Raw genomic sequence first — 24,631 nt, 5'->3', positions numbered from 1 at the left:
TCCTGGTCCCTAGAGCAATGCCTACCACATAGCAGGCATTCAATAACTACTTATTAAGTGAATGAGTATTATTGCAGTCATTTTTATTATAACAGCAAAAAGAAGGATTTTCTCATTGGGTTTTGGGGTTTCTTTGTTTTATTTTTAATTAAAAACTTTTTTTAAAGATTTTATTTGTTTATTTGAAAGAGAGAGCACAAGTAAGGGGAGTGGCAGGCAGAGGGAGAAGCAGGCTCCCCACTGAGCAAGGAGCCCCATTCAGAACTCGATCCCAGGACCTGAGCTGAAGGTAGATCCTTAAGCCACTGAGGTGCCCCATGGGGCTTCTGTCTTTGTGATTAACAAATCTCAGCAGGACCTCATGAACATTTATCTTTAAATTTAGTAAAATTTTGTTTAACTACTAGATTGAATATTGCGGAAAAAATTTTATTTGTGGAGGTTTACCTTCATGTTCTGGATAGTTCATTTTGAATTCTTATTTCGGCTTCATACCATTGATAGCTAATTATCTCAAGACTATATATATTTAGGATTAGGTTCATTATTAATGATAATGGATATAAATCCATTTTCAAATATTCTTCTTGATAATTTGTTTTGTCTTTACTGACTTTGTCTGATTAGATAGTTCTTTTCATCTCATTATAGGAAGGGAGAAGCCTGAGCCCTGCTATTTTTACCTTGTTCACTGGTATTTTAGTATTATCTTCTATTTTTGGCTTTTGCAGGAGTCTTTTAAAGCCGGTTATTCATTATCATCAGGCTTATTTTTATTAATGCTAGATAATGTAATCTATCCTGGATGTACAGACACCTGACAATGATCAACTATGGACATCCAGCACATTCCTTCAGGTCACAGAACTCTTAGTCTTTTGTCAAGATATTTCACATATTGTGATATGAGGCTATCTTACATAGTGTATATGTATTATTTATATATGGGTGTTACCGCTTATATGTATTGCTTCTATGTGTATGTTTTCTTTCACATAGAAGCTGTAATATTTTGTTTGTGTGTTATTTGTGGTATGTACATTCACCTGTGAGAATCACAGGTCTAGTACATTTTGGGGCAAATCCAATCTCCCAGCCTCACATTCTCAGTTGTGGCAAAGAGAATGTTATAAATCAGTCAAATCTCATTGTATTTTCCACTTTCAGGGCACACAAGAAGTTGCATTTCCCAGCTTCCCTTGCAGCAAGGTGTGGTCATGTCATCATGTCTGGCCAACAGTATGTAAGTACGGGGAGGTGACCTGATTTCATTCTGAGCTAAGGCAGTTGAGAGTTGGCGTACCTTCCTCCATGCTCTGCATCGATTATCTTCTGCAGTACTCCTGGAAGCCATGCATTCTGGATGGTGGAGCTAAGAGAAAGAGATCCCCTGCTGGAGGAGAGCTGCCAAGGAGAATGCACAGTCTACATTTGGCTTTGACTCTTCTTGTGTTAAACAGCCTAGACTTTGTGGTTGGATGTTAGAGTAGCTGGCATGAGTTGCCCTGTCTGATACACAGGTTCTCTGTTAATATTCCCTATCTAAATTCCCCAGTGTAGCTCTCAATTATTGACTTTCATTGACATCACTCCGAAGAATACAGCAAAATGAAACTCTCTGTCATATTGTTTAAAGAGTGTTGAAGTTGTAGCTCATGAAATCATATTGTATCTCCTAATGAGAATCCTGAGGGGAAATTTCTCTTAGTTCCAGCAATAAGAAAAGATCCCTCCCCGGTGTACCTGGTCTTCTTTTATCTCACAGACATGATCAGTGTCTGGTAACTGATCATGTTTTCTTCAGTGCCAACTTTGTGGCTTATGTCTACTAACGGTATAATATATATTATTCTGTTATACATTATTCATTTTTGTGATATACATTTTCCTGATTTTCTACCTTTATTTTCCTGTGCCACTATACTTTCTTCTATAACATAAAAATAAATGCCTCTTTTAATGTTTCTTTTAATGCCTCAAATATTTTTTGGCAAAGAAGCAGCTATGAATACATGTAAAAATATGTACACTTTTATTGTTATCTCTTTGGTCATATTTTTCAGTTAGAATACAAATTCCCTGAGAGTTTGTAACATGTCTTCTAGATTTTTGGTAGCTCTCCCAATTACATTTCATAAATATTCCTTGGTTGATTAATTAATAAAGATATTAGTTTATGTGTTGATTTAAAACCGTTATAAATTTAAACTGAATTAGATGCGACAATGGCACAAAGTTAAGAGAAGGGACATTACAATACTAAACAGTTAGAAATCAGACATAAAGTATAGATATACCTATATGGTGCACATGACTTTTATTACATTTATGCCATCTCATTTCAGTTCAAATGATCTCAGTGTGTATTGCACTCTTTTTGTAGGAACTATTTCATTTCTCGCTCAAATGTAGATATCAAATAGCTTATGATTTAGGCAGGAATATAGTGTTTACAAATTTCGTTAGAAATCTTTTAATGAAGTCAAAGGAGAAAAGTACTGAGGTAGCACATGGGACATTTTTTGTTAATATAAGAATTGCTTAGGTTTATTTTCTCTAGTGCAAATATACAAATTATCATGGCTGCAGTAAAACAGATACTGGAATACAGCATTGTGATTATCTTTAGAAGATGACAGCAATGATGAATTACATGTCATTGTGAGTGAAGATAAGGTGCTCGCGGTAGTGGTATCAGACAACGTCAGGTGGGAAGGCAGCAATGTTGTGCTAAGGTCAAGACTCACCAGTGCAGACTGTAGACCATTTCCATACTTCCCTAGATGTCTGTGCTTGTCCTCTGGGATAGGCTTTGAAAAATCACTGTGGCTCTGGGTCCTTATTAACTGGTAACTCCTCAAAGAACAGTCTGCAGCTTCAGAAAGATATACTATGTTTGAAAGCCTGGTTTTTATGGGTGAGTTGTCAGAAGATAAATATGTATGGCTATGTATATGTGTGTGTGTGAAAAAAATTGCTTATTTGTGAACAAACAAATGTTTGAATTTGTATAATGTCTCTTTCATAATATGATAATATGATATGTCTAGAGGGTGTAAAATTTAGGAATAAAGTAAAATATTACTAATCCATATGTAATACAGTATATAAAGTATTAAATTATATAGCATAGATCTGAAGCATTCTTGAGAGGAAAAAAAAAGAAGGTGGTCCTTTGTTAAAATTTCACAGTGCTTCTCTCTTTGTGAAGCCTTATCAAAGTTCTAAATCCTTTTCTAGCATGTGAGACTCTTCAAAAATACTTTCCTCAGAGATCAAAATTCTAAATTTCAGATTGGGTTAAATACATTTTATATTTTGTCCTGCAGCTGTTGGAGCTATAATGGAGTAAATTGAGAATTGCCTTTTAGGGCATATTTCTCAACAGAGCAGTTTTGAAAATGAAACCAAATCTTCATGCTCCACTTGACATTGGAATTCAAAGTTATTTTTACAGGCTGCATTGCAGTCACTATGTGAAACATTTAAAGGTATTAGAATATAGTAAGTTATTGTTAAGATAATTTTCTTCTAACATCTCATTCAGTAAATAAAAAACAGGAATACAAATTATATCTTGCTATCATGTTTCACAGGTTTTCATATTTACGCTTTGACCAAATAGCACATTTTCTTGTGTAAAAATTTTCCTCCCTTTTAATTATTGCCAGATTTGCTGCCTCGGCAGGTAGAGCTTTTATGAACTTGAAAAGTATGTTTGGTTTAAGTAGGGGATATGGGAGCAAACCCTTCAAGGAAAATCACATTTTGTCTGAAATGTGGTATAATATCTAACTATAGCCTTGACTAAGTCCCTAGAACATTGAGGTACCGGGAATTTTCCAGGTATTGCTACTGGGGACAGATCTACCTTCAATTTTACAAAGTAGTGACTGTATGAAGTCACTGGAGCTGAACAGAAAAAAAGGCTTCAAATTCATAGTAAAGCCCACAAAAGAAATAAGCTGAACAAAAGTGGGAGCAAAGGAAGAACTGTGTCTGTCTTCCTTTTCATATTTGACTTGAAAGGCCTTTGACCTTAGGCAGGACTGTGGAGTAGACCACTTTTGTTTTTGTCTTATTCCACTTCCTCCTTCCATTACACGCCCCTGCAAGTAGCCCGTGTATCATTCCTGGAGGGTCTTGTCCTGAGCTAACTGCCAACTAATCCTTGGTAAAGTAGATGTGAAAGGTTTCTTTCAGAAAATGGGGACTAGCTGTCTCGAATCTCCGCTGACTTTAGGGAACCAGGCTCAAACTACAGCTTAAGGATAGGAGGATTTAGGTTCATTTACAGTGGAGACTGGTAAATATCAGTTCCATAGTAATTCCGGAAGTCTTTTAAAATGAGAGAATTCCTCATCTGAGACAGCTTAAATCTTGATGTTAATCTGGCAGGCAATGAAGATGTGGTAGCTAAAAAGCAAATTCTGGATAACTGTATTATGGTGGAATGCATGATTCCAATGTTAGGCTTTTTTTTTTTTTAATGTACAAAAAGCTATTTTAGGTCTGATCATTACTCATTTGTGAAATTCTGAAGATCCTAGGTTGGGAGCAACTAGTAGAAAAACCTCAATTTTATATATTTAAATGAATAAGTAATGAATAAAGCAGAAACAAAAACAAAATAACTGATACCTAACAAAATTAATAGCTTGCTGGAAGTTATATCACAAGATTATGACAAAGACAAGAATGGAAAATTCAGATTTTCTAGTCTCACTTGAGCACTCTTTCTATAGCAGTATACTACTTCTCAAATTTAAATTACGATAATTAATTAACAAGCTCTTCCCAAATAATTTAAATATCCCACAGAACATAATACCAGCTGAGGCCCAGCCTGTTACTATCTTTCTAACAAACACAAAATATGTATTGGAATCAGTGTGCACTATTCTGAATAGTTTAGATCAGTGTTTTTGAGACTGTAACGTGCAAACAAATGGCCTGGGCATCTTCTTACAATGCAAGTTGAGTTCCATAGTAATGAGGTGGCACTTGCATTTCTAACAAGCTCCCAAGAGATTCTGATGTGGCAGCTGGGGTTCAGAATAGGACTGGAAGACCCTCAGTGCCCTAAGAAGGGCACGGTTTCTGTCTTTAGAGAACTTGCACTTCAGATCCCAGGTGAAAAAAAGAAGGAAAAGCAAGATGACAAATAAATATATCTTGAATAGCTGGTTTTTAAATATGTATATTATTCTTTGTGAATGTTAGATTTTTCCAGTTACAGGAAAACCCCTCCTCATCAGTCTCTTTTTTACTTTTCATACTGTGTAGAAAACCACTCAGTACGTAGTGGCTCTTAAGAAATGCCGAATGACTGTCATTATCATGGGTCACTGGAAATATCCAGGTGGAACCGGAACATTCAGTCTTGTGATAAAATCCTTTCAGTAATGGATTCTCAGAAGGGCTGGATGGTGGATTTCTTTGCACCTTCATTAATTCCCCCAAATTCTTGCCACTTCACAAAGTAGGGGCAGGCAGTCTTTTCAATTCCTGGGGCGATCCTGCAGGTTTCAAGGCTAAAGGACAGAGTGTATGTAGATGGATGGCTATTAACTGTTTCCTCATCAGACCGTAGTTTGAGGGTGATAGAGAGGGAGGTGGAAGCAATGAAAAGACTGGGGTTTCCTCAAAAATATCTGGAGCTTGTGCTGTCCCATACAGTAGGTGCTAGCCACTTGTGGCTGTTTAAATTAACTAAAATTAAGGAAAAAATGGGAACTCAGTTCTGGAGTTGCACTAGCACCATTCCAAGTGCTTGGTGATGTGTGGCCAATGCCTACGGCACTGGGTCGCCGTGCAGAGGCAGATTGTTTTTTATTGTCGCAGGAAGAGCTAGTGGACACGAGGGGCACAAAAGGACTGCAAGCTCGGTTTGAGTGAAGGCTGGAAGTTATTGAAGAAACGTGTAATTAGACAGTGATTGCTTGAAAACAGCATTCAAACTGGAGGAGAAGACTGATGCGAGGGAACGTTTAGTTTGGGGGAGGGGAGAGGAAGGGTAAAATTAGTTGCTCACATCATATCACATCATAACCAATTCTTTTGATTTATTCCTTTTTTTTTTTAAATGAGCAGTGTGTACACACTACATTACTTCACAGATTCATCCCAGAACCCATCCTCTTAGGAAAACATTTTATTTACCTGATCACATAGTGCTTTCTGCAATGCTCTATACATATTTTATGTTATGCAAACTACTCTTGATTTTATGTCTCCCTGGTGGTAGACGTGTATTCTTGTGTTAGCTGAGTTTGTGAAAGTGCTTTACTCTGGTACTCAGATATCAGGATCAGAGGTTCTGCTTTTATATCTTATGACATTGTTTAGTAATTCTGTTTTCATTCATTCATTCCCTCAACAGGTATTTATTAAACACCTACTAGGTGCCAGGCATTTGTTGACTCTTCTTCTTTCTTCTCTTTTTCAGTGACAGGTTCTTTCTTCTAGTTGAGAGCTTTAACATAATAAAATGAAATTACCCAGGCTGATACCTCAAAATGTTTTCTAAGTAGAGCAAACCACATTGTTTAGGAATCTGGGCCAGATGGATTAACTTCTATCTTGGGAGGAGAGAACTTTTATAGCTTTTTCTTCTTCAGTCTTAAGATCCCCTCTGACTATTCAATAGCCTTCGACCTTGTGTCTGTTTCTTGGGGCTGCCATAACAAATTATCACCAATGGAGTGACTTAAAACAATAGAAATGTGTTCTCTCACAGATCTGGAGGCTAGAAAGCTGAAATCAAGGTGCCAGTAAGGCCATGCTCCTTCTAGGGAAGCATCCGTTTTTGCCTCTTCCCACCATCTGGTGCTTGCTGGTAATCCTTAGTGTTCCTTGGCTGGCAGCTGCCTCCATCATCATGTGGCTATCTTTCGTCTGTGTGTTTCAGTGTCTCTGTGTCCAAATTTCCTTCTCCTTTCTCTTATAAAGACAGTAGTCACTGGATTAGGGTCCAATTTAGCCCCCTATGACCTCATCATAATGATTACATCTGCAAAGACTATTTCCGTGTAAGGTCATGGTCACTAGTACCAGGTGTTATGATTTGAACATCTTTTTGGAGGACATAGTTCAACCCACAACAGCCACTATAAGTATATAAGCACACGCATGTATACACAGGTCATTGATTTTAGCCCCAAGAAAAGTAGCAAGGAAGCAGGACTACAAGGAGAGCCCGAGGCTCAACAAGAGAAGAAATAACATTACTCTGACCCTTGGTCCTTACAGCTTCTTCAGGGAGCAGATGGGGTGAGCCGTGAGAAAGATCAAAGACAACCCGGGACCAGAGGGCAGAGTGATGAGTATACTGGACACCAAACGGATTATAAATCACTTCTAGTCCTTTTAAGTTACTTCTTATGCCTTTTATTCTCTCCTACCACTCTTCCTTCTATTTGCCTCTTTTCCCTCTCCCCCCGCCCTTCCATTTTCAATTCAGTCTCTCTGTCATCCCTTTCCTTTGAGCCCAAAAGCAAAGAAGAAATATATTATGTGATCAAAGAACTTCCAAAGGACACTTGCATATTCCCCATTAGGTTATAGATGCTTTATGAAATTTTATCTTTTCCAAACAATACAACCTAAATCTAGCATTCTGAGGACTAATGATAGGACAAGGTTTGTAAATTTCTTTTGCTTGATGTCAACAAAGTTTTGTTGAATCAGTTTTCTAAAATCCTTTGTCCTGTTTTATTAATTCCCAGGGCACACAGTAAAAGTATATAATATCTTGTTAATCAATATGTAGACATAAAAACAAAGTAAGAAAACAGGTAGGACATCTCTTAACATTTCCTAAAGAGCCGACTCATGTTATAGGCTAATCTACTCTGATCTTCCTGAGACTATTGTTCATTCTTACTGCAAATATTTATAAAGTACCCACTACGAACAAAGAATTTGCCTAGAATTGTAAATGATGCAGAAATAAATAGGACACAATGCCTGCTTTCAAGAGGTTTCCAGTTTGGTGGGAGAAAGACTCATATATAAATAACTCATAAGGTAACGTGAGATAAATGCTGCAGACAAGTTCAGAGTATTTGGGGAGTATTTGGGGAAAGAGGGATTAATTATAACTGGGAGTGTTCTTGGTAGAGGTAATGGAGTTTGCAATGGGAATTCAAGAATGGACAGTTAGGTCAACTAGCAGATATTCCTTGAAGAACATTACCATCAGAATACTGAGCAAAGGTGTTGAGGTGGGACACAGTAGTGTATGTTCTGAGAGGACACCAACAACTATAGGGTATGGTTAAAGGGAAGTGAAGTAGAAAATAAGGCTGAAGAGAAGTTTAAAGATCCAAAAGTGAAGGGTTTTCCTTTAAATTCTAGATTGCAGTGTTTGGACTTCATACTGTGTTTAATGGAGACTCATCAAAATTTCTCGTTGGAGGACTGAAAGAAAGATCAGTTACGAAGCAATTGAAATCATCCAGGAGTCAGAACATAAAGATCTGACCAAAGAAAGGAGCAGAGGACGTAGAGAATAGGAGAATTTGAGGCACGAGTTACCAGGAGAGTTTAAAGAGCCCGCAGCTGATAGTATGTTGAAGAACATAGAGCAATGGGAATCTTGCCAGTGCCATGAAGGAGGCAATAGCAGTGGAGAAGGTTATGCAGGGAGAAGGGATGTGGTGAGGAAGGGAATAAGAATTCTGTTCTGCTCTTGTGGTATTTGTGAAACGTAGATGTAGGGAAGTCCAGCAAGTAGTGAAAATGCATGTTTGGAGTTTTGAAGAGCAGTCAGAGAGAGTATTTTTGAGCTCAGGGATGAATATTGTTAACTAAAGAATGGATTTTAGAGAGAAAGGGGATGACTAGCCCTTTCTCTGCTATGGACATACCATGTGTCCACACTTAAAGTACATTTATCATATTGGGAAACACTTAGAAAGAAAAACATTAGCATTTACTAAACATAACTGTGTCTAAAGAGGAAAACATATATAAAATAGAAAAACACCACATGGGATAAGAAAAGACTTACAGATTCCAGGGGAAAAAAGGGCCTAATTTAAAAAATTGTTTGTTGATTGAAGGAAGTCTTGTTATTGACAGATTTCAATATAAAGGGTCATTGAAAGGTTGTAGAGTATATTTACATAAAAGTGTTAATATTTGAATGGGGCAGTCAGAATAGACAGCTGCGTGGGCAATTAACTGGACCATAATTTTGTCTGCTATGCTTAAGTCCTAATAAATTAGGAGGCATTTCTAGTTTTATTTAACTTGAAGATGAATTTCCCCACAGTAGTAAGTGTCCAACAATGGAACAGGCCTTCTCAGGAGGCCTTAGACTTCCCACTCAGGAAGTGTTCAAGAAAAGTATGATTGGCCATCTGTTGAGATATTTCAAAAGGCATTTTTACTTTGGGAGAGAAAGTTGGCCTAAATGTCACCCCAAACTGTATGAGCTCAGGGTTAGAAGTTAAAGATTGCGTTGGGCGCTTCTGGGTTAGAGCCTGGTTATTGTCTTCTGGTTCCGATGGCATTTCTGTCGTTGATTCTCTTGGAACCCAACGTCGAAAGGATAGTAGGAGATTGTAAATAATCTTAGTGTCTTTTCTCTTTCCTCGTGATTGTTTTCTAACCTTTTACCATTTTTAGTTCTTGGGTGTGGAGAGGAAGAATGGAGTCTTGTCTTATGGGATGTTTTGTTTTGTTTGAATTTTGAAGGCAGCCACAAAGAGAAGCTTTACTTTAAAATAGTATCTTAAACATTTTATTTCAAGTCAATTCTTGGAGTTTAAAGGGAAAAATTATCAAAGTATGTTTAGGTTGGTATAGTTAAAGGTTTGCTATTAATACAAAAATAGTTGTGAATTGACTATAACTGACAGTTTTGTCTATACAGAAGAGATGCACTTCATTATTCAACTTACTTGTTTTTTCATTTGAATCTTACACTCTTTTCTGTACTTGGAAAATGTGCTTATGCTTACTATGATTATAAAATTGGTCCAATTAACTATGGCAGAGAAGGGTGCCTCGGTGGCTTAGTCGGCTAAGCATCTGCCTTTGGCTCAGGTCATGATCCCATGGTCCTGGGATCAAGCCCTGCATCACTGGGCTCCCTGCTCACTGGGCAGCCTGCTTCTTCCTCTTCCTCTGCTTGTGCCCTCTTGCTCTCTGTCAAATAATAAATAAAATCTAAACAAAATAAAACTATGTCAAAATGAAAATAGTGTTTGTAAATCTTAAACAAAAACAAAGATAAAACATAACTGCTTAGTATCCTCTCCCACTACATTAGTGTTTTTGTCATAAAATTGTGGTTCTATCATTTGGTAGTCTTAAAGCCAATTTTAATCCAATTTCTAGTCTCATTAGCCAGTCATATTCACATATATTTTTTCAACAATAGGTGGCACTAGCATACAAACGTCTCATGTGTATTCAACCCAACAAACATGTTAATAGGTGGGAGGGAAATATAAGATATTCAAAATACCTAAAGAGCGGAAATTCCATTCTGATGAACATAGGTATTTTGGGGAGTTGTGTGAGATACACATAGTTCTTGAGCAGGGAGACACTTCAGAACATGAACATAAGCGCCTAAATGTATGAGGTAGTCTGGTCCCTTGTTGAGGAGAACAACAATAAAAACCAGCTCTCTTGGAGAATATCTAACCAGAAAATCTATCTAATTTCTCAATTCTGAAGAATGAAGGAAACCGGAGATCGTATTTGCACATCCTACTGCAACACTAGCAGGAGTAGAAGTGTAGAAGAAAGAGTGGAAGGAAAAAGAGGGAGAAGTTTAGAAATGGGATGATGATAGAATGCCTTAGGTATTTGAAACTTCAGAAAAAGGTACTGGTTATTTTTATTTATTTATTTATTTTAAGATTTTATTTATTTATTTGACAGAGACACAGCCAGCAAGAGAGGGAACACAAGCAGGCTCCCAGCAGAGCAGGGAGCCTGATGCTGGGCTCGATCCGAGGACCCTGGGATCACACCCTCAGCCAAAGGCAGACCCTTAACGACTGAGCCACCCAGGCACCCCTACTGGGTACTTTCTGCCTATCTCTTCCTAAAAAGTATAAAAAATGTGATGAGCACATAGAAACCTAAGAAAATGTCCTCTGGGGAGAAAAAAAGCAATGAAGATGATGAATTGACTGTAATTATTATAAGATGTTTGTACAGTTTACCTTCGAACTATGCAGGGGTTAGAGGCACCAGCCCCTGCGCAGTCAACATCCCTGTATCATTTTGGATTCCCTAAAACTTGACTGCTAATAACCTACCATTGACCAGCAACTTTACTGATAACATAAACAGTCAATTCCTACAATTAAGTAAGCTGGAGAACAGAAAATGTTATTAGGAAAATCATAAAAGAAAATACATTTACAGCACTGTACTGCAGTTATCGGAAAAAGTCCATGTATAAGTGGACCTGTGCAGTTCAAACCCATGTTGTTCAAGGGTCAACTGTAATCACATAATAGTTTTCCATTTGCAAAGCTAGCACACATGAAGCTTTACTTTTATTAAATTTCACTTAAGGAGCATTGCAATCTGGGTGTTTGTTACCAGACTGCTGCCAACCATAGTCAAACAAATGCCTCTTACTTAAATAAGCTAAATTTAATTTTATACCACCACATAAAAATCTAATTGCTATTAAGGCTTTTCTTTAAATTAACAACTTTATTAGAATAAGAGCACAACTATTAATGTGATCACATAATATCTCTGGGTCTCCTTTTCCTTACTGGTAATATATAAGGGCTATTTTATTTTTAATATTTCCCTACTGGTCTATGACATTGCATATAAGAATGACATATGATTTAGAGCAAGATTTAAAGAAATATAAACACCCAAATACTACTAAGTATTTATTATTAATGCTCTAATAAAATTAATCCTTTAAATTTTTTCCTTGTGGTAATAAGTTGATAAATTTATTTTGAATCTTTCCTATAGCTACAGGCTATAATATATTTCAGGTAGTTCCTGGATTTCCATGGTCTTTGGAGTAAAAGTATATTGCTTTGAATATATTTGCATTATTTAATATCTTCTGCTAATAAAATATTTCTCATCTACTTTTCCTGCTTGACTACTAAGTTTATGAATATGTTTAAAATTCTAATTTGTATCAAATACTTAAGATTAACAGTTCTCCTTAGTAATTCAATAGGCTACTTTGTAACCTACCTTTGACACTCATCAATGATAAAAACTACTTTGGAAGAGGAAGCATTAAAAAGGAAATTAAAAAAACCAAACTCTTGCCACTCATAACATATGGTGGTTTTAAGAATGAAGTAGAGTTCCACTTTTGTAAAATCTTTCCTTACATTCCTAGCTACCCAGCTTGACAGTGTTTGGTGATTGTTGTCTTCATATGTATATGTATCTCTCCAAGTAGGTCCTAAGGTAATTGAAACCAAACTATTTTCTTGTGTATTTGTGTATATATATATATACACACATACATGCAGAGGGAGAAGCAGGCTTCCCGATGAGCAGGGAGCCCGACGTGGGGCTCAATCCCAGGACCCTGGGATCATGACCTGAGCTGAAGGCAGAAACTCAACTGACTGAGCCACCCAGGTGCCCCAAGATTTTGCATTTCTAACAAACTGCCAGGTGGTGTGAATGCTGTTGGCCCAAGGATCAAACTTTAAGAACCACTGGTCTAAGTTAATGTCTTTAAACTCTAACCAAAATAACCATAAAGGTGCTTTTACTTCTAGTCATCGAAGACAGATTACATGCATACATTTACCTTCTCTCCATTCTGAGACTCTGCTGAAATGTAAACCCAAGTAATAATGAGACCAAGAGGAGTCCATCGGCAAGTAAGAAATCACAACAATATTCTGGAAGAAAGCAATTGGAGTAATGGTAGCAAAGTCCATGATGAAGAAAACTACAACCTTTGTGAAGTCAAAAGGCTGCTAATTATTCCTGATAAACCCTGGACAGGATCAGAATCTATCTAGCATCTCTGACATCAGACTAATCAGAAAAAAAGAGAGAGAAAATAGGGCAAATATATATATATATATTAGATTGAATTAATTTGGACTCTTTTTTTATTGCTTCTTTCTTTGTAACTTTTTAATCTTTTTTTCTTCTTAGTAACTTCTTAAGTATACACTTAAATTTCATTTTTTAAAAAAGATTTATTTATTTATTTGGGGGAGGCATGAGCGGGATGGGCAGAGGGAGAGAGAGAGAGAAAATCCCAAGCAGACTCCGTGCTGAGTGCGGAACCCAACGTGGGGCTTGTTCTCATGACCCTGAGATCATGACCTGCACCAAAACCAAGGTTCAGACGCTTAACCATCTGCACCACCCAGGCACCCTTGTCTTTATTCTTTTCTAAAATAAGCATCTAAGTCTTTAAATTTTCATGAAGTACTGTTTTTCCTATACCCCTACAAGTTTTCAAATATGGTGTTTCTTTTTTTTTTTTAACTTCATATTTGTTTTATTTATTTTTTTTAGGTAAACTCTACCCCCAGCACAGGGCTCAAGTTGCATGCTCTACTGACTGAGCCAGCCAGATGCTCCTCAAATATGGTGTTTCTATTATTCATTTATAAATATTTTAAATTTTCCACTATGATATCTTCTTTGACCCATTTTCAGAAGTTTTTCTTTAATTTCCAAATATAGGGACTTTTGTTTATCTTTTTGTTAACACATTGTCTTGTGCTTAGAGAATGTGACCTATGCGATATTTCTGTTAAATGTAGAGACTTGCTTTATTTTAATTTTTGTAAATATTCCCTTTGTGTTTGAGAAATTGTTCATTCTCTAATTATTGGATCCATTCTAGATATGTCCAGTAAGTCAAGATTGTTTGTATATTTTCTAATTCTTTTATAGCTATAGTTGCTATTTTTTTTTGTTTATGTGACTTGTCTTATTTCATGTTTGGGAAAAATATATTGAACTCTCCCCAGTCATACATATCTTATGATGGCAATTTGTCACTTTCTTCCTGCAGTTCTAGCAGTATTTCTTTGTTTTTTCATTTTGAGGCATATACATTTTGGAATTGTAGTAATTTGTTGGTGCACTGAATCTTTTTATCATCATGTAGTGATATATTCTTATTAGTGCTTGTGGTCAGAGAATTTCTTTTGTCTTTTGCTTATTAGTTTCCTGGAATTCTTTTTCCATATGTAAAAGTGAGTTAAAATTTACTTTAAAATTTTCCATATCTGTATGTTTTGCTTTTTTGTGAACACCATATGGCTGGGCTTTGCCTGTCTTTTATCTGAAAAAGTTTAGTTCACTAACTTTTATTGTGATTATACACATATTTAAATTTGTTTAAATATCTTACTTGGTGCCTTCTATTTGACTACATTTTCCTATGCTTTTTTACTTCTTTCTTGCCTTTTAAGTATTGATATTTTTTTAAAAAAGAATTGTTCATTTAATTCACTTTCTGTCTACAGGTTGGAAATGACACATTCTATTTTTGTATTTGAAATCTTGTGCATACTTATCAACATTAAAAGTTAATATTTTATCCCTCTTCTTTTGAACAGTTCAGGTCCTTAGAACACTTTAGGTCTGATCACTTTATCCCAATTTATGTGATATTTTTATTCAACATTTTATTCTAGCCTTATCTCTCCAAATCAAACATTATTATTGATTCAAAAGATTTTCCTGCATTCTAAGCAAGTTATTTGCCCACTGTTCCTTCCTGCATCTCAGTCCCTCCTTCTGAGATAATTTTCCCTTTTCCTGGATACATTTTTTATAAGTTCCTCTAGTGTAGTCTATTACTAGCAAACACTTGGCTTTTTCAATTATCAGGACATTATTTTAACTTTGTCTTGAAATACAACTTTTCTGGGTACACAATTCTGGACTGATAATCATTTATTCTTAGATTTTTAAAGATATTCTACTGCCTTCCTACTTCTATTATTGCTTCAGAGACCAGTTGTGGTTTCTTGGTGATCTGTCCTTTTGCTCTTAAGATACTCTCTTTATCTGTGTCAAACAATAATTTACTAAGATGCATCTAGCTGGGGATTTTTAGAACTTCCTCATGTTCAAAACATGTTTTGCTTCCAATGTCTGTGAATCCATGTCTTTCTGGAAAATTCTGTCATTACCTTTCAACTTCTGTCTTTTCTCCATTCTGACAGGTTTTGCCTTTTATTAGACTTTTACTTTCTGTTCTTCTATATCTATTAATGCTTCTTTCAAATTTCCCACTTTCCTATCCTTCTATATACATTCTGAGTTTTTTTTTTTTTCTTCAGATCAGTGTTCCAGTTCACTGACTTCTCTTCAGCTTTCTATGCTGTTTTATTTTTTGGGTTTAAAATTTTTCAACAACTGTTATTAATGTATTTGTTAATTTTTTTATTGTGGTAAGATGCACTTACCATAAAATTTACCATCCTAACCACTTTTAAGTGCACAGCTCAGTGGTATTAAATACAGTCACATTGTTGTGCCACCATCACCACCATATATCCCCATAACTCTTCATCTTGTAAAACTGAAACTCTATACTCACTAAACAGCAACTCCCCATTGTCTTTTCCCCCAAGCCCTGGCACCCACCATTCTACTTTCTGTCTTTACGATTCTGCCTACTCTACATACCTCATATAGTGTATTCATACACTGTTTGTCTTTTTGTGACTAGCTTATTGTTACCTAGCATAATGTCATCAAGGTTTATCCATGTATAGTGCATTGCAGATTTTTTTTTCCTTTAAGACTGAATAATATTCCATGGTATGTATAACCATATTTTGCTTATCCATTCATCCATCAATGAACACTTGGGTTGCCTCCACATTTTAGCTGTTATGAATAATGCTTATGTGAACATGAGTGTACAAGTATCTCCTTGAGACCCTGCTTTCAATTCTTTTGGGTGTATATCCAGTATTGGAGTTGCTGGATCATATGGTAATTCTGCTTTTAATTTTTTGAGGAGCTGTTTTCCACAGTGACTGTACCATTTTACATTCCTACCAATAGTGCACAGAGGTTCCAATTTCTCCATATTCTTGCCAATGCTTATTGCCGCCGTCGTCTTCTTCTCCTTCTCCTCCTCCTCCTCCTCCTCCTCCTCCTCCTCCTCCTCCTCCTCCTCCTCCTTCTCCTTCTTCTTTAAATAGTAGCCATTCTTATGGGTGTGAGGTGATATCTCATTATAGTTTTGATTTGCTTTTCCCTGGTAATTAGTAAAGTTGAGCATTTTTTCATGTGCCATTGGCCATATCTTTCTTGGAGAAATGTCTAAGTCTCTTGGCTTTGACCTTTGAAATGTTTATTCAAGTTTCTATATATTCTAGATATTAATTCCTTATCAGATACATGATTTGAAATATTGTCTCCCATTCTGTAAGTTAACTTTTTACTCTGTTCCTAGTGTCTTTTGATCCATAAAAAATTTTAAATTTTTATAAATGTAACTTGTCTATTTTTAATTTTATTACCTGTGCCTCTGTGTCGTATCTAAGAAATCATTGCCAAATCCAATGTCATGAAGTTTTATTCTATACTTTCTTCTAAGTACTTTTTTTTATATCTTATGTTTAGATCTTTAATCCATATTGAATTAATTCTTGTATATGGTATTAGGTAGGATCCAACTTCATTGTTTTCATGTGGATCTCCATTTTTTCCTGCATCATTTATTGAAGTCCTATCCCCATGAAATGGTCTTGGCACCTTTGTCAAAAATCATTTGACCATATACATGAGGGTTTATTTCTGGGCTCTCTGTTCGACTCCAGTGGTATATATGTTTGTCTTTATGGCAAACATATATGTTTTAATTACTGCAGTTTTGTGGTAAGTTTTCAAATCAGGAAGTGTGAGTCTTCCAGTTTTGTTATTCTTTTTCAAGATGGTTTTGAAATAATTTTGAGATCTCTTGAGATTCCACATGAATTTTAGGATGGGTTTTTTTATTTCTGCAAAAAAACATTGAGATTTTGATAGGGATTGCATTGAACCTGTAGACCATTTTGAGTATTATTGATTGACACTTTAATACTATTAAGTGTTCTAATCCTTAAAGGAGGAATGTGTTTCCATTTATTTACACCTTCTTTAATTTCTTTCAGAAATGTTTTGCAGTTTTCATTGTACAAGTCTTTTGTCTCCTTGGTTAGGTTGATTCCTAAGTATATTATTCTTTTTGCTGATATTGAGAACGAAATCAGTTTTTGTAATTTCCTTTTCAGATTTTTCACTGTTCACGTATAGAAATGCAACGAATTTTTGTATGTTGACTTTGTATCCTGTTACTTTACTATTAGCTCTAGCAGTTGTGTGTATGTATGTGTGTGTGTATGTGTGTAAAATCTTTAGATTTTTTAAAAGATTTTATTTATTTACTTGAAAGAGAGAAGTGAGAGAGAGAACAGAGGAAGAGGGAGAAGCAGACTCTCCACTGAGCAGAGAGCCTGACCTGGTGCTCAATTCCAGGACCCTGAGATCATGACCTGACTGAGCTGAAGGCAGACGCTTAACCAGCTGAGCCACCCAGGTGCCCCAAATCTTAAGTTTTTTTTTTTTTAACATATAAAAAGATATCACCTGGAAATAGACATAATTTTACTTCTTCCTTTCTAATTTAGACACATTTTATTTCTTTTTTTGCCCAATTGTTCTGGCTAGAACTTCCAGTACTGTGTTGAATAGAAGTGTGAAAATGGACATCTTTCTCTTGTTCCTAATTTTAGAGGAAAAGCTTTCTATCTTTTTACTGTTGAGTATGATGTTTGCTATGGAATTTTCATTTATGTCTTTAATTATGTTGAGGTAGTTTTTTTCTATTCCTAGTTTGTTTCATGTTTTTATCATGAAAGGGTGTTGAATTTTGTCAAATGCTTTCTCTGGATCGATTGAGGTGATCATATGGTTTCCCCACCCTCATTCTGTTGATGTGGCACATCACATTGATTAGTTTTCATATATCGAACCATTCTTGAATTCCATAAATAAACCTTACTTGGTCAAGGTGCATAATCCTTTTAATATGCTGCTGAATTGTATTCGTTAGTATTTTGTTGAGGATTTTTGCATCAATATTCATAAGGGATATTGGTCTGCAGTTTTCTTTTCTTATTGTGTCTTCGGTTTTGGTAGTGCTGACGTCATAGGATGAATTAGAGAGTGTTCTCTCCTCTTCAATATTTTGGAAATGTTTGGCGAGGATTGGTACGAGTTCTTCTCTAAATGTTTGGTAGAACTCACCAATGAAGCCATTAGGTGTAAGGCTTTTCTTTGTTGGGAGATTTAAAATTACCAATTTAATCTCCTTACTAGTTATAGGTTTATTCAGATTTTCTATTTCTTTGTGATTTAATGTTGGTAGCTTTTGTGATCTAGGAATTTATTTATGTCCTCTAGGTTATCCTATTTGTTGGTGTACAATTGTTTATAACACTCCCTTAAAATCCTTTTTATTTCTGTAGAATTGATAGTAATGTTCCCACTTCCATTTCTGAGTTTAGTAATTTGAGTTTTTTCTCTTTTTTCTTAGTTTATCTAGCTAAAGTTTTGTTAATTTTGTTGATATTTTTGAAGAACCAACTTTTGGTTTCATTGATTTTTTCTATTGTTTTTCTATTCTCTACTGTGTTTATCTTTGTTCTAATCTTTATTATTTATTTCCTTCTGCTAATTTTGGGCTTAGTTCTTTTTTTACCCTAGTATTTTAAGTTGTAAGTTTAGGTTGTTGATTTGATATTTTTCTTGTTTTTTAAATGTCAGTACTTAAAGCTATAATTTCCCCACTTGGCACTGCTTTTGCTGTATCCCATGTTTTGGTTTGTTGTATTTTTATTTGCATTCATTTCTAAGTATTTTATAATTTCCTTTGTAATTTCTTCTTTGACTCATTCATTGTTTAACAGTATGTTGCTTAATTTCCGCAATTTTGTGAATTTTCCAGTTTTCCTTTTGTTATTGATTTCCAACTCCACACCACTGTAGTCAGAGAAGATATCTTGAATACCTGTTTATAAAAATTTACTGAGACTACTTTTAAAACATGGTATATCCTGGGAAATGTGCCATATGCGCTTAAGACGAATGTGTATACTGTTCTTGGGATGGAGTGTTCTGTATATAAATTTTAGACCTAGTTGGTTTATTGTGTTATTTAAATTCTTTTTTCCTTATTTATCTTCTATCTGGTTGTTCTATCCATTATTGTGAGTGGGGTATTGAAGTTTCAAACTATTATTGTAGAACTGTCTATTTCTGCCTTCAATTCTGTCATTTTTTGCTTTTATGTTTTGATGGTCTGTCATTAGGTCTGTCACCCCAAAGTGAGGTGTTCATAATTGTTATATCTTCTTATTGATCGAACCTTTTATTAATATATAATGTCCTTCTTTGTCTCTTCTCATTGTTTTGATTTAAAGTCTATTTTGTCTGATATTGTAATAGCCACACCTGCTCTCTTTTGATTACTATTTACATGGAATATCTTTTTATGTTCTTCCACTTTTAACCTGTCTGTGTCTTTAGATCTCAGGTGACTTTCTTATAGACAGCAGACTTTTGGATTATGTATTTTTATCCATTCTGCCAATCTCTGTCTTTCAACTGGAGAGTTTAATCCACTTACCTTTAAAGTAATTGCTGATAAGAAGGGACTTACTACTGTCATTATGCTATTTATCTTCTATATGACTTATGGCTTTTTTGGTCCCTCATTTCTTGCATTACTGTCTTCTTTTGTGCTTAGTTGTGTTTTTGTTGTTTTTTTTTTTGTAGTGAAATGTTTAAATTCCTTTCTCATTTGCTTTTGTGTAAAATCTATATCTATTTTCTTTTTGATTACCCAAGAAGATTATATTTAATATCCTAAAGTTATAATATTCTTACTGAATTTATACCAATTTACTTTCAATAACATACAAAACTGCCTTTTACAGCTCTGTGCCCCACTTTCAATGTTTATGTTACAAAATTACAGCTTTATATGTTGTGTGCCCTAAAGTGTAAACTAATAATTCTCTTAAATACATTAATGTCTTAAATTAGCAATTGTTAATTTTAATTTTTTAATACTTTCTTTTTAATGTTCTCTTATTGCTTGCTCATTTTGGTGATTCCATTTAAACATTAAATACATAAGATTTTATAGTCTATGGTCCAGTCTATACTAATTTAGATATCTGAAGTCCCTAAGTGTCAAATTCTGTTGTTTGTTGTTTCTGCTGACTCTCATTTGTGGTGATTTATCTTTTCTGTTTTCATTTTGTGATTTTTGATTGAGAACTCATATTTGGTTGGTTAATATGTGGGAAACCTGGGGACTTCAATTGAGGATATTTGTTTCGTCTGAAAGATAAGGGTTTCATTGGACTCTTGTTGAGTCTCTGGCTAAATCTTCATGTGTTTATTTCAACTCCCATCCCTTCATGATGGCTAGGCTGATATTAATATTATTGCCATGCAATGCAACACTTCCCCTATGTTAATAGCTTGCTGCTTATTTTTCTTCCTCGTAAGTTTATATTACAAATCAGTTAGAATAGACTAGGCTACATTGTGCTAACAAGCAATTCCAAAAGCCTCAGTGGTTTAAAACAGTAAAAGTTCATCTCTCACCCACTTAAGGCCTGATGCAGGTCACAGTACCTGCCAAGGCACTGTCCTCCATGCTGTGACTAAGCAGCCCACATGACTTTGTTCTTATGGTTCCACCATCTCAATGTGAGGCTTCTGCTTTCATGATGTAAAAGGAAAAGAGAGCATAGAGAATTATATATGAAACCTTTACTCTATCAACTCAAAAGTGACACTTGTCATCAGCTCATATTTACTGGGGGAGTTATGTGATTCCTCCAGCTACAGGTGACCAGGGAAATACAATCTTCCATAGGCTCAAGAAGGAAAGGAGAAACATATTGGTAACCCTTAGGATTGATGACCACAACTTAATTCCAGAAAGCCCAGCGATGTGGCAAAAATGGCTTTTTATGTGGAATTGATTTGTTGCGTGGTGAGAGGGCCTTTCAGACGGTCTACACTGAAACTCTTCTGGATTGGAAGCTTCTAGCCCATTCTTATGTGCACTAAGATTTGAGAGCCACTAGATGTCACAAGTCCTACTATGAGTTTTTAAAAACTCAATTGACTAATTTTGTTAAGGTGTATGGAATAATGAGATATTGCCTAATTTTATTTACCCCAAAGCAAATACTTGTGTTCTTTAAATGTAGTGAAACAGAATATAGTGGATATGAGTTTGGATAGAGGTAGCACAGAGTATATGTATTTATATATAAAGGAAGATATTTGAAAAAAATGCAAGTCAAACAGGGTTGATAGAGGTGAATGATTTTTGGAAAACTTTATAAAGCACATATGCTATCATTTCACCAGGATCCTTTGAAGTAGTTGAATACCTTCAGATTCCTCTCTGGTAAGTACTGATAATGGTATTCAGGTGAAATGATCAATTCTAGAACGTTTAGGATGTGTAACATTAGTGGAATTGGGTCTTTTAATTCTTATTAGAATTATTACTTTTGTTACTTCTTTTATTGATAGCTTTCTTTTAAAGATGGTGTTATAATATGAAAATTATATATATATATATATATATATATATATATATATATATATATATATATATACATATTTGTCTCTAGGCTCTGAAATAAGCTGGATTAAGAAGCATCATAAAGCATGTCAGGATCAACAATGTTAACTGATACATTTTACTCCAAACTCGAGTAAGATTTACCAGCATCTCTGTATCCAAGTCTAATGAAAATTCCAGAGTTTTGAATAATTGCAGTGTGTGCAGCTGGAAGAAACAATTTAAATAGGAAAGAAATCTATTACGTCACAACACTATTAAGGAAACAAATATAGAATTACTAGTGTTTAAATCTATTTTCAGTATTTTAAAATTATATGTTGCATGAAAATGCTAAACTCGAAGAAGCTTATTGAGTCTCTAGCTTCTCTGAGCAGCTGCCAAGGGCTAATGGTTATAATTATTATCATTACTGATAATAATAATAATTAATAGTAAAATCTACCTTAAAATGTGATGCTTTTAAAAATAATATTGAAGATGACAAAGTGTATATAAATTTTCCCTAATAAAGTTTAAAATTGTAAAACTACATCATAATTATTATTTCCTATAAAGCACATCACATTTTAACTGGGATTATTTCCTGTAGTCAAGATATTTAAAGAAAATACTTGGGAAAAATACATCAAGCTCTTTGGGAATAGAAGTGTTGTCTGAATGGGGAAAAGATATTATTTTTCTTATATTTGTAATAATGACAAGGGGAGAAGACCCATTTGTCCCTCATATACAGTAATATTTGAATGCCGATTTAATTGACCTTATAATAAGATGCTCTTTTTAATAAGTTTTGGTATGAGATTCTGCAAATTTCTTGTATGCTAACAAGAAGAACAAGTTTTTTCTTAGAAATTAAGTGTGGTGTGTTAACGGCCAACATAACTGATGCCACAGTGCCTGACACCTGACATCATGCTCAACATGTATGAACTCATTTAATTTCCCAGCAGCCCGAGGAGGCAAGTCACTACACTTGACTGCATAGGGGACAGAGAGTCAGAGATTTGCCCAAGGAGAGTCCTATTCTAGTCTTCCTTCTTAACTCTCGTGCTGTGCTCCCTCCCAGGGAGGAAGTCAGCCAACCACCTTACTTATATATTGCTTCTTTTAAACCTAACCCTCCACCAACTATCAGTGGGATAGTAGTTGATTTGTATACACACAATGAAAACAAGACAATATACTGGTAAATAAACTAGTGTTAATAAAAGTAAAAGGCGAAATTTGAAATCTCTTTTTCAAATAAAGGAATTATATAATTTTGGATTGGGAAGAAACTTTTGAAATTATTTATTAGCTCTTTAATTTTACAAAGGAAATCAAATGACCCCAGAGACTTGACGTTTTTGTGCTGGATCTAGCAGTAGAACCCAGGTCTACTGACTCCTAGATAAGTACTTTCTTCTAGGTAAAAACTTTTTGTGTGTTTTTTTAAAATACCATCTTGCTATTAGGCTTTAATAATTTAGCCTTCTAAATATCAACTAGAAAAACCAAAGCCTGCCATGTTGGGTTTAATGTTGCAAGTCTTGTTTACTTCTTACCAAATGATGATGAAACTACATTTCCTGCCTTCAACTCTTTCTTTTTTCTTACCTGTCTTTATTGATTAATTCTTATGTAACGTCCATCCAGTTTCTACAGATGAAAGGTGACCACAGGATGAATCTGCTGCCTTTGACTGACAATAAAAAATAGTGACATAAAAATAAATGCTCTATGTGTTCATGAAAATATCTTCAGAAAATGTTTTGCCTTGTGCATATCCTACTGGAAGGCAGAGCCAGATCAACTCCATAGCCTGTGGGCACCAACCTGGCATGGGCAACAATATTTCAGGGGCCAGCCTACACCTCAAACCTCCGTGTCAATCTAGTCAGTAGTGGCATTGCTTCTCTGGGCAGTATTGTTAGCAAATCCTCAAAGTGACCGTCACTGTCTTTAGCACCTGTTGCACACTGTTCTGCTGCAGCCCATATAGCTGCCTTTCTCTAGGACTGGTCTAACTCGCCTGGGACAGAAAGGTCTACGGTAATAGAAGCAGTAAGAGCAGTGTGCCTTGGGAAAAGGCCCAACTCAGATCTTGGGCATTACTAATGTGTGGACCAGTTATTTCCAGTAGTTTCGGAGCTGTGGGATCTCAGGAAGACCAATAGCTTTGCTAGCAGAGGACCAGGTGAAGAGAGGGAAAGTCATGCTTATGAGGTGCCTACTCAGTGCCTGGTTTGTGCTAGGGACTGCACACATTACCTCCTGCAGTTATTCAACCTAGATGTAAAATCTTCATTTTCTAGAGGGGGTCAATTCCATTCCTGAGAGGTCAGGTAACTTGACCACAGTTGCCCAGCTTATACGAGAAGACCCAAGACTTGCTGATGTCCATGTGGCCTGTTGGGCCTTTTTACACTCAGGTCCTCACTGCTGTGCTGAGCCTTGCAGGCTGCATTTCCCAAGCTCCCATGTCAGGTGGCTTCCACCCTGTTTGGGCCCTGGGTTCTGATAGCACACTTTCCCCTTTTAGTTCAGGGTATTGTTGCCAATCTCCAGATTGCTTCACTCAGCTCTTCCAAATGACCTCTGTAACACCTCTATTCCAAGTTTATTTGACTCTAAAGTTAACATCACACACAAAAAATCTGATTTAAGCCCAAGAGCTGTCACTAATTACTTACCTTCTTTTCTCTAAAATCCAGTTAAAACTTTTGCCTTCTTTCTCTCCTAGGATTGTTGGAGGCTCACATGAGACAACATAAGGGAAGATTCTGCAGTAAAGAGCTGTTTTATTATTGCGTGTTTCAGTCACTGAAATGGATTACTTATACAGGCATTGGGCCCCAGGATTTGGCAAAGTCTTTCCATCTAGAAAAGGCTTTCTGTCTGGGTGGGGTGTGGGAGAGGGCTTTAAAATTACTGCTGCTTGGGTCCACCCACATGTATTCTGATTTCAGTTGTCCTGGGCAACCCAAGTTTTCAAAAATCTCCAGGTGGTTCTAACGCACAGTCTGGGTGAGACTC

General features: G+C 35.7%; 1 long non-coding RNA gene across 1 annotated transcript in view; it reads left to right on the top strand.

Moving 5' to 3' along the window:
* Positions 1 to 1,054: 1,054 nt before the first annotated feature.
* LOC130543236 (uncharacterized) overlaps positions 1,055 to 24,631 on the top strand; it is a 31,602-nt gene continuing 8,025 nt past the window's right edge. Inside the window, exon 1 of the long non-coding RNA XR_008958411.1 lies at positions 1,055 to 1,243. This is a non-coding gene — a long non-coding RNA (uncharacterized LOC130543236). The remainder of the gene's footprint in view (positions 1,244 to 24,631) is intronic.

The sequence above is a fragment of the Ursus arctos genome, unplaced genomic scaffold (assembly GCF_023065955.2).
Source record: "Ursus arctos isolate Adak ecotype North America unplaced genomic scaffold, UrsArc2.0 scaffold_10, whole genome shotgun sequence".
In the NCBI taxonomy this organism is placed as follows: domain Eukaryota; kingdom Metazoa; phylum Chordata; class Mammalia; order Carnivora; family Ursidae; genus Ursus; species Ursus arctos.
Note: the sequence above shows the minus strand (reverse complement) of the source record. Positions and strands in the feature narration are given on the sequence as shown.